This window comes from Protopterus annectens, chromosome 3.part1 (genome assembly GCF_019279795.1).
Source record: "Protopterus annectens isolate FY-2018-M chromosome 3.part1, PAN1.0, whole genome shotgun sequence".
Taxonomy (NCBI): domain Eukaryota; kingdom Metazoa; phylum Chordata; order Ceratodontiformes; family Protopteridae; genus Protopterus; species Protopterus annectens.
Genome location: NC_056732.1, coordinates 1,543,663,816 through 1,543,675,877, shown reverse-complemented (window position 1 = coordinate 1,543,675,877; position 12,062 = coordinate 1,543,663,816).

Sequence of the window (12,062 nt, the reverse complement as noted above, 5' to 3'; positions counted from 1 at the left end):
TGGCCTCAGCCCAGGACACCATCACATACCTTTGCTGCTGTGTGTTTTGCTTTGCAGATGATGGCTGTTTCCTCAGCATCTGCAATGTCAGGAGACCAGCAGTCTGCTGGGATAGATATTTTGCATTCGGCGGTTTGCACTGCACCTGTCAGGTTGTATGTTGGCAATATGTGTGTGTGTTTGGTATGTTGTGTGTAATATCTGTGTGATTCAGAGCATATCTGTGGATTCCCAACATGGTTCCTACCATCAGTTAAGTAAGCCTTGTGATTATCCTTAGTGTCCTGTACAATTTGTATCTTCATAGGTTCATGGGTTCATACTAGGCTATCCACCCTAGGGCATTAGTAAGCCAAGCCAAGTGTGTGTGTCTTTCGCCGCCCCTTGCTATGTCACTATTATGGCCATTTATGATTTTCTTTACTGTGCCTCTGTCTGGTCGTGACACAGTGAAGACACCCAGTATGCATGTACGATCATCCATCCACTTGGCAATATTCCTGTTGAGGGGTGTCAGTGAGGGGCTCTGCCTAACATGGATTGGGATCCTGTTTCTAGGTGTGGGGAGCCTCTGGGTTATGTATCTGTCCCTCCAGCACATCCTATTTCATTATGTGTTGAGGCTGACATCTGTCACTCTCACAGCTCCAGTGGCTTTGATTTCCTGTGGTGGAGCATGTCCATTACTCCTGTGTTTTACATGGCCTTGTACAACAGACATACAATGCCTCTGTGTAGGCAGTCTGTGACTGCATTCAGCTGGGGTGTCTACAGCCAGGCAGCATATGACATATATTTGGCACCCTTTATCCTCTTGGTGGGGTACCTTTGAGGTCTTCCGAACCGCTGCAGGTGTCACGTACGGTACATCCCATATGAGTCATTGTACTAGATTATGGGTCTGATAAGGGAACAGTACAGGGGCACAGTGACCTCTGTTGATGTAGATGTGAATCCTTTCATGATACGGTGTCCAATATCGACAATCTTCCTAGCCACATTGGCATTGTGAGTGTCACATGACAGATTACTGTCGACTTGTGTCCCTAGGTCCCTGATTACTCCTTGCATACATAATGGTTTACCACCTATGTGGTAATTTGTGAGTACCTTGTCTGGTATTTGGTGGGACATTCATACTGTCCAGTGTCTTCAGGATGTCTGGGTGGAGTTCTTGTGTGTGAGAGTGTGGTGTGTCGCATGCTACAGACTGTACAGCAGTTTTGACTACACTTAGGTGCACATGGGTGGTCTCCACTGCTTTGTGCATTGTCAGTTACCTGGCCGTATGGGTGTCTGTGCTGCATATGGATACTCCCCCTCCTTTGATGTTTTGGTCCAGGTGTTGGGGCCATAACGCATGATATGTGGTATAACCTGGTAGTGCTGGTGTGCTATCAGTAGGCTTGCAGCAGGCTTCTGTCACTGCACAGACATCGATGTTCTCCATACTGGGAAGTGCCTCAGGGGCATGCATATTGCAGTTTATACATCTGGCATTGGTCAGCATTACCCTTATGTTTCTTACCACTTATGTTTTCTAGGGTGGTGGGTAGTCTTTTTGGCCTTGCCTACATACGGCTCTATGGAGGTGGCAAAGGCCTTATCCAGTATCCAGATGCCCAGGGGTAACAGGTGCAAGCCATCCCTGGAACAGCAGCATGGCTTGTCATGCATGACATCTCAAGCAGACAGACATTAGACCCTCTTGGACTGACAGCTGTAACTGTGCCACCTGTTAAAGATGATCATCCTGTGTTTGTACTGTGGCATCATTTTTGGTGAGGGTTGGATGCTGCAAACGGCCAGTGTCATACCAGCCTGGGGTACATACTCAGAGAGCTCATCCATGTCTCTTTTCATGTAGTCCAGGGAGGTACATCTCAGGTCATTCACACCAGCATGGACAATGAGTGCATCATATTTCTGCTTGCTTTGGGGTGACCTGCATACTTGTGTTATGTGGCATATTGTGGCAGCCTACAGGCAGCTTACTGTACCCTTTCCCTTGTTCAGTCTGGTGAGTGGGATAGCAGTGTGTCTGCCTATACAGACACCTATTACAACTGTATCAGGCATGTTGTTTCTCCTTCTGGCCTGTGACTGTTTGGCACACCAGCTTTGTGTACTATGTGTTGCATGTGCTATGTTTTGAGGTTGTGGTTGCTTGGGATCTGCTTTGGAGCCTTCTGTTGGTGTGGTGTGTTTGTAATTAGGGCCTCTGGGAATGTTTTTCTGTGTTTATGTGTTTGGTTTACAGTTGTGATAGGTCTATGTGGGACTGGGTTTGTGGTGTATGTGGTTACCTTCTCCTCCTGACTAGTTTTGACAGTACTGAGTTGGGGGAGCTCAGCCTCCGGTTTGGATACATGGTTGCATCTCTCACATATATTTGTATTTATTGGGGGGAGTTGTGGGTTGCCTGTGTACTTGGGCCAGGTGTCACATTGCCTCTGGATTCACAGATTCTACTTGTTGTGGCTGGCCTTAGTGGATTGTATGTGTGGACATATTTTATTGCCATACTACTGATCAGTGATTACTTCCCTTTTTATGTTTGCTCTATCATGTAGTAGCTTCCTCATTCTCTTGCATGGTTTGGTAATGGCTGGAGTCCAGCATGCCAGATGCCTGCGTGTATGGCATTGTGTCTTGTTGTTATTTGTGATTGCATACTCCAAGCATTTCTGGCTGTGTTCATGGAATGCCTGTATAACATGTTCTGTGGTGTGTCCCATATTCTGCACTTGCACAGGGCCTTAAGTGGATTCCACATTGGTTTGGAGGAGTGCAACCTATGCTTTACACATGTTTTTCACTGTGGTATTCTGGCCAGGGACTGGGGTCAGGATGTGTATATCCAGTGTGATTACTCTATGGTCTGGTCTTACCAGTGAGGGATACACTTCTCATCTTGCCATCCAGTACACATGTTGCTGATTATCACATCCAGTATGCTTACCCCTCTTGTGGGAGTGGTATGTTGTTCCTGGGCATTTTGGTTTATGGATTCTGGGAACTTTTCTCCTACTGTGTTGGTGCTAGTATAATGCTCCCAGTGTATGTCTGTGTATTTTCAGTCAAGCAATATAATGTGGTTTGGGGGGCTTGATATATTCATGTATTCCAACATAGGCCAGGTGCAGTTCCTGGTATTAGGACAGTAGTCTGCAGCAGGCTATATACTGGGAGGTGGTTTTAGCCATTGGCATTTGACCATGGCTAATCCATGCTGCTTCTTGTTGTGGTACCAACATGGGGGTGTGGTTATCCTTGACATTTATTGCTAGTCACCCTCCTTTTGTAGCTTGTTCCATGTTTTGCGGCTGTACAGCACAGTATGAGGTGTGACCTGGTAGTGTTAGGATGCTGATGTGAGCCTTGACCCAGTTTTGTATTACAGGACTGATATCTACATTCTCCATACTGTGTGCGTTTACACTGCACACATCTTGCTGTTTAGACTTCTGGCATTGGGTAGCATTACATCTAGGTTCCTATCCCTTGTGGCACCTATGAATGTGGGTTTGTGTTTTGAGACTTACCTATTCAGGGCATGCTGTGGGTACTGACAGCCTTTGCCAGTATCCATGGGGCTTGGACTGATAGGTGCACGCCACCCCTAGCAGGTGGTGCATCATGTCATGCTCCGCATGTCTTCCCAGGCTGGAACACATTGGCTCCCCTTTGACTAACTGCATTACTTCAGCCAGTTATTGCAATTGATCTTCCCATCGTCATTTTGTGGCTTCATGCTTGGTGAGGGTGGATGTTAGTCAGGGTCCTCAGGTGTGCATATAGTACATGGTGTTACATTACTTAACACATGGCATTCATGCCTCAGGTGGTGCTGCAGGGCTGCCTCTGTCGGATGCACATATTACACTCCCTGTACATGTTTGTGAGCAGGTCATGTCATTTTAGGCATCCCTGTTATTATTTGAGTGAGTCAGAGGGGGTATCATTCCCAGGGTTCCTACTGAGCCAGTGTATGTGCTATGCGTTGCCTCTTTGCCAAGGCCAGGGCATACTGGGCACGCCTCCTTCTGCCTACTGGGGCAGGCTCAGGTTGTTCCTGCTCTGAGTCACGCTCTGCCTTTGATGGCCTTGGCAATGGTGGAGGGCTGTTTGGCCCAGCCCTATGCTGGTCCTGCTGCAGCTGTTTTCGCAAGATCATATTATGTAGCATAGCACATACCATGACAATTTGGGTACATGTAGTTGGTGTGTACTGCAAGGCTCCACCAGATGTGTCCAGACACTGGAACCGTGACTTGAGCAGCCCAAACACATGCTCTATTACATTACGTGTTTGTGCATGTGCCTCATTATGGCGTTCCTGTTCAGGTGTGTGTATGCATTTCTGATGGGTGTCATCAGCCACGGCTCCAGTGCATAACCTGCATCCCCCACTAGGTGTCCGTGTGGGATGTCCCCACTGGCAAATGTCTGGTACAGCTGCGTCAAATGCCAGATGTGGGAATCATGGTAGCTCCCAGGGCAGCCAGCACACACATTCATTATTATGCCCTGGGCATCACACACGACCTGGCAGTTGATGGAGGGGAAGCCCTTGCGGTTAATGTAGGCCCTACCCCGCTCACCGGCTGGTGCTTTGATGCATATGTGCATGCAGTCTATTGCACCCACTATCTCAGGGTATTCCGCTATTTGCTGGAAGAGACGCATATTGCTGGCCAATACCTCACGGGCATTGGGGAAATATACATGATCACCGACATGTGCTGACATGGCATCCAGGAACTGGTGCAGTACCCTGGAGGCTGATGCCTGTGATATCCCCATCATATCACCAGTTGGTCCTTGGAAGGTACCTGTTGCTAGTATTCTTAGGCCAACACATACCTTGGTTTCCACTGGGATGGGTTCCCCTCTGCTGGTTCTGTGTGTGAGGTGTGGCCTGCACAGCTCAACTATTTGCTGCAGGAGCTCTCTGTCCACTCTATAGCGCTCTACTATCTCCAGCTCATGTAACCCGTGGTAGGTGACCCTGGGCCTGTACACTCTTCTCTGTCTCCTCACTGTGGGTTGTCTGGCACCATCTGCATTGTCACCACCCTCAGCAAGTCGCCTATGTCTCATTATGACAGATATGGCAGCCCCTAGCATTTCTGCTCTGAGTTCAGCTTTTTCAGTTTTCACTTCTAATAGCTTACTCCTGTCTTGCAGTGTCTCTTGAGAGAAACATCCTGCACTGCTGTTTGCAGAGTTTTAAGTGCTGGGCTGGGCTACTATTCTGCCTGTGTAATTGCCTGCTTCTAATTGTTTTCACCTGCTAGCTCCAGCAGTATTCCCTGCTAGCTTCCTACTAATTCTGCTGCTTCCTTTTTCCTTTCTGTTTCCTCAGGGGGGAGCAGCGTGCATACCAGCAGAAACACGCTCACTGTGGCTTACATGCGCGCACACATGCTTACACGGTTCACGATCTGCCTATTCGGGTTAAAACGCGCGCACACCAGCGCAAACAGTGTTACAAGTCTGCCAACAGGCTCCTACATGTCAGTCTGCCTTACACACGCGCACACTGCCCTACTCGTGCTTCATGGCTTGCACACGTGCACATGCACGACCAGCAAGAAACTTTGGTGTAAGTAACAGTGTACACCTTCCATTTCTTGACTTTCCCATGCTTATCTTGTGGCACTCCTCTTTCCCTGATCTGTGTCTGTCATCTGTCATGTTACACTGACCTCCAATGAACTGCATTTCTTTCTACCATTCCCCCCTGTGATGTCACCTATCTCCTACTCTATTCCTCCCCCTTATGTATCTCTTACACTACTCAGACTGTGCTCATTTGCTATGTGACTGTGGGATTCAGTATCCTAACCCTCATTTACATGAGATTGCCTACTAATGCTTAGTTAGTCTTAGACTCGGCTTCCCCCCTTAGCAACCACTACACGGTGGCCATGTTGTTTTTGGTCTGCTGGTCCCTGCATTGTCATTCCATGTATTGCATAAAACCCACATTTGTGGGTTTATAACCTTCATTTTATGTTTTATACAGCGCAACCCGTTTGGGCTGCTGTGTTTAAACATATATTTTTATAATTTTTGCATCGGGTTACCTTGCCAATGGCCACATATTTGGCCATTGGCATGCTGCCTGACACATATGCACCCTTTATTTGGAGCTGACATGGCTCCGTTGTGATTTTTGCAGAAACGTACTCAGTTGTCAACTGAGTACATTTCTGCAGCTAAAACGTCTCTTACACGGGCTGGTTTCTGCTTCGTGGATCGCTAATATACCTCATTTACATACCTTTCGGCTGCAAGTGAGGTATTTAGCATATCCACGCCCAGTCCGTGTAAGAGACGTTTTAGCTGGTCTCTTACACGGAGTTTAGGGCTGTTCCTGGATTGCGAGGCTTGCATGGAGTGTTACACGTCGCTTACACTCCGTGCAAGCCTTCGTGAATCCTTGTTTTTCGAAAAATAGTTCAGTACTTAGAGAAAACAAGACTCTATTCTAGCCATTCCCACTATCAGCAAAATTTATCACACAGGAGATTCATTTTCCACAAAGAGAATAGCTTCTCTTGCACAGGATTATAAATCTCCCAAATACAGTTTTTAGAAAATACATCAGAGCTTGCCACTTGGTGGTGTAAACACTAGTTCTAGGTGATTTGGTCACACTGACAGCCCAGTCAAATGGGAAAAAGTGAGTTGACAACTATGACCTTCCAGTTAAGAGTGTTCCTTTACAGTCCCTGGAAATTCCGTCTAACTCTCTCCTTCAGGAATCTTTCTCTCTTAGACTCAAGTCTCAGTGTACTCAAGCCTCATGCCTTAGTGCTGTCTAATGATAACCTGCAGTGTCTACACCACAAAGCAGTAACAAACTGTCATTTGTCTGCATCTGAGGGTTTTTCACTGCACAGTCAACTGCCTCTTCCACCTCATCTCTTCCCAAGTCAGATCAGTGGGAGCCTCTTTAACAGATTTTTTTATTTTATGTTTAATTTGTTTGCAGGGTATAGGACTGATCCATATCAACCAATTCCAGGCTCAGCCCAGGGCAAGTACAAAATGTGCAAACAGTGCAAGGTTGCCAACAGTTGCAAACAAAGGTTACATCAGTACAAAGTAAAAATAACACAGTCGACATTGAAACCAGGTAACAGTATACACCATACCTCTCAACTGTACAGAATTTTGCCTCATATTTTGGTCCATTTTTCATAAAATTGTGGTTTTCTGGAAAATTAATGGCAAATAATTGAAGACTGAAGTTATAAAATAATGACAGACATTTGGGTTTCAGACTTCCTACCCTTCAAAAACTTCATGCTAGTGGAAAAACTGTTATTCTATCAACTTTCTATTTTTGGGCCTTTGTTGCACTTTTATTTATGGCTTTGTCCAGATTTTTTACTCTAAGTGGATGAGAGGTATGGTATACAGTTGTTCTATAAGAAATGGAAAGCATAGTCAAACAGTTTGGACAAAGGAGTAGTTCATGAAGGAGATCTACAACAGAGTAGAATTAAGAATTGGAGCAGAAAAATATGGACATCTAAAGGGGAGATGGAGAAAAGAGATCTAGAGAAGAGAGTGTATAGTTTAAAAGTATAATATACATAATGGAGATGTAGCCAACGTGGCAGAAATTGAGCTCATGCAATGGCCAAGTAATTTTTTTCCTTCTTACAAGCAGTTTTCTTAATTTAACCATTTTGCAAGTTGACAAAACCTCTTATAAATAATTTTCTATGGATTATTTTACAATGCCCCTCAAATTCAGACGAGAAGGGGTGAAGGCCGAGCTACCTTACCAGCAAAGGCCACCTTTGGAAGGTCAGCTAATCACAATTAAGGATCCAATTACCAGACTGGCATCTTTTTTTCCTTTTTTTTTTTTTTTTTTTTTTTTGCAAGCTAGTTGTGTCCCACTGTCTCCCTTAATGACTACATTACCCCAAACCTTATCAGATTTGTACCATTGCCCTGTACAGATTATCAGCATACTTTCTGAAACACTTTGAATTAGTACACTTTGCATAGTATTCAGCATTGCACGCGTAAACTGCTCCAGTTGATGAACACTATTTTTCTTACTGTACATACTTTGCAAAGAATAACTGAACTTGGTACAGGTTCAGATGAAATATCTAACCTGAGACCAGGCATAACATTTTAACCTAATCAGTTTATAGAGTCTAGTTTTGTACAGACTCTTCTTTATTGCTTATGGATAATAACTCCCCCTTTTACTTCAGAAAGAGTTTAACCATTTCTGTGTGGAATATATTCACCTGACTGCCCTTTTTCTAGTAGATTAGATGATGGCTTTACTGCCAGCACATGTTCTTCCAGCACAGCTAGAATATTCAGGGATGTTGTGGGTTAAGCTCCAGCAAGCTGTGCTGTACCTATGACTAGAACTTAATATACTGAAATTGGCATAGAAGACCTCATAGTGGGGGCAGTCAATATTCTACTGCATGAGGGTGGAAGCAACATTTGGGCCTGCTGGGTGCTTGCAACTGATTTGCTTTTTTTCTCTCCCTTGAATTTCTCAAATTACTTTATGCTTGGACTTTTTTTCTTTCTGCATAGCTCCTTTATGTTGCATCATTTTGGTTACTTCTTTTTTCTTCTTAAATGTATCAGTTGTCTGTTCATAATCCCTAACTTTGGTTTCCAGTTCTTGTACCCTCTGTTGTAGTTGCCTGTCTATGTTCCTGTCATTTTGCATGATCACATCCACTGAATCCCCAGATACAAAGAATGTTCTCAAGTCATCAGACGTTTTTTTGCAATAGAGTCAGAACACTTGTGTTTGCTAATTTCTCTGCCTTGGGTCTCTCCAAAAGGTGGTGCAACAGTATCCTTTACTATGAGCTTTGTTGAAGTTTTCATGCAATTATTTTGGTCAGGTGTGACATTCTCAGATAGTAATTGATTTTCTGCCCAGTTAATTTCAGACTGCCCTGGATTAGAGTCACTTTGAGCACTGTCTACACGTGTGAATTTTTGAGTTAAATGAAGTGCACCTTGGTATAGCTTGGACCAAAGGTTACATCCCTGAACATTATATTCATTGGGTTGCACTATCATGTGTCTTTTCACCTTGAAACATCAGTGTTCAGTATCTTCATAGCTGGCCTTGGATATGATGGTCATCAAGTGCCCCTGTACCACACTCTCAATGTTAGTGAGAAGTTAAAGAATGGAGCAAAGTTTTGGGTAGTAGAAGTAATTTATAAGTATGTTAGCATTATTTCAGGCTTAGGTTTTCTTCTCTTTGGTTCTCTCCTTTCCAGATTAGCACCCAGCTTTCCATTTTCATTCTGCAGTTCTGACTTGAGTGGTTAAGATTTTATATTTGCTGTGTGCTTTGCTATGCTTCCCCCTTTCTTGCATAGAACAGGAGAGTCCATGACATCAGGCTGGCTGCCATTCTTATATCTTACCAGTCTGTTTCACAAACACATCTCAGTCACTGGGTCTCTTAATGAGATTTCTTTTAGTGGCAAATTTATTCTTTGTAGGTACACTCCTTGTTTCCTTTAAAGATTGCATTTTGATTGCTGCATTTCTTTTTTGAGAAAAATTCTAAATCAGACAAAGGCGGATTAAGTACCTCTGAAGCAATCTGCCCACTGTCACTTTTATTTGTCTGTTTCTACAACTGCAGGTTTGACCAGGAATTTTGACTATCTGTCAGGTAGAACAGAGGATTATGGCTATGATCTGTAAGTATGCAGCTTTCTGTAGTCCTGTAGTTTGACTTCGTCAGCCTTCTTTAGCCTACTGTGTGAGTCTGAGCAAGGCATTTAACACACAATGCTCTGAGGAAGTTGAAAAATTGAGGTATGCTCTACAATGGACTCTTCAAAGTCAGAGTCAAAGTAAACTTTATTGTCATACAGAACACAGAGGAAAAATTGGGTATCACTGCACAAAATTTTGATATGAATGACAGTTTACAGAAGGAAGCCAGACTAAATTAATAAAAAGCTAAATTAAATTAAATTAAAATAAAAATAAATAAAAAATAAGATACATAAAAGTAAATCAAGCAAAACAAACTTGAAAGCTCTTTTTACATCAGAAACAGAACAAATACACCAGCAGGAATAGACTCAGTAGAAATATAAAGATATGCAAAAAACAGTACTATAATAAATAAGAGAGGAACACATGTAAACTTACCCACTGCCAATATATATACCGTAAACTTACAGTTCACAGTTTTCCTAGTGCAGAGAGAGAGAGACGTATGAGGTCAGCTATTCAGAGTTTATGTAAACAATAGTGACATATTGCACACAGGTAATGTTTTACCCATGTAGAGTGTTAGGCTATAGGTTTCTTATTCAGCAGTCTGATAGTATGTGAAAAGAAACGGGTCTATATTAGAATTGTGAATGTTCACAATGTAGAATCTGACATTGTCGACACGTAAACGGCGAAACCGCAGAACATCAAAGAGGTAAATGGAAATCTCCGTAAGGGGAGATTTCTGTTTACTTCAATGTAGTGCGGGCTCGGAGTTGGAATATTTAAGTAGTGGGGGGTGCGCAAATAGTTCTGTTTTTTTACTTTTTTTCATGTCTTTATTAGGTATTCACTGTTACTGTACTTCGACAATATGGTGTTGATCATATCGTATTCGAAGTTCAGTAACTTTGAGTATCTAATATAGATCCGGAAGAAACTATTATGGAATCTGGATGTCCTGCATCTAATGTCTCTGTAGCGCTTCCTTGTTGGCAGGAGTTTGAACAGTCCATGAGCCAGATGGTGTATATCCCTTAATTATTATTATATATTATAATAGTACTATTATTATTATTATTATTATTATTATTATTATTATTATTAATAATAATAATAATTAATAATATTATTATTGGGAGATAGGAAATTCATCCTGGGGATGACATCAGTCGCCCTGCTAGACGGAGTCCAGGGAAGTAAATATTGTGGGAAGAAATATCCAGGGAATTGTTATGGCTAGGCTTGTATAGGCCCTAGGGCCAATAGCCTAGTACCAACCTATGAACCTATGAACAGTGTTTGGACTCTGCCATAGCATCTGTTTGAATATATGTCCTGTAGGGAATGAAGGTTGGAGCCAATGATTTTTGTGGCCTGTTTAACAGTCTTATCCAGTGCCTTCCAATCAGTTTGAGAGCAATTTCTGTACCAGACAACAATGTTGTCTATTAGTGCACTCTCAATTGTGACTCTGTAGAAGGTGATTAGGACCTGTGCGGGGAGGTTCACTCTACGAAGTCTCTTAAGGAAGTGGAGATGTTGTTGAGCTCTCTTTATAAGGTAGGTGTTTGTGCCCCACCTTAGATCTTGCAAGATATGTACCCTTAGGAATTCGGTGCTATTTACTCTCTCCACTGTGGCACCACTGATGATGATAGGGGTGTATGGCTTTTTCTTCTTCCTAAAATCGATGATGATTTCCTTGGTTTTCCCAACATTTACTGCTAGTTGTTGTCCGTGCACCAATGAAAAAAATTGGTTCACATCTTTCTTGCAGGATCCCTCATCTTCATTTTTGATAAGGTCAAATACTGTGGTGTTGTCTGCAAATTTGATGATTCTATTTGACTGATGCATAGCTGTGCAGTCATGTGTTAAAATTGTGAAAAGTGGACTGAGTATGCAACCTTGTGGGACCCCGGTGTTTAGGGTGATGCTGTTTGAGTGATGTTTTCCAGCTCAAACTATTTGTGGCCTTTCAGTTAGGACGTTTATTTATTTATTTATTTGCAGTTTGTTAACCAAGAAAGTCCACTGAGCCTAAATAAGCCCTTTTTCAATGGAGGCCCAGGGAGAAAAGCTCTAGAAAACAATATTACAAAAATTAAAAAGTATTAAAGCTCACATTAGACAGTATTAAAGCTCACAAATGTATTACATTATATAAAACATAGAGATATTGAAAAGAATAACAACTTGTTGTGCTAGATGGCTTAATATACATTTCATTGGGTACATGGGACAACAAAGCATTTTGTAGTTCAAGGTATATTATTGCCTATAGTTAGAAAACAAATAAGTAGGAG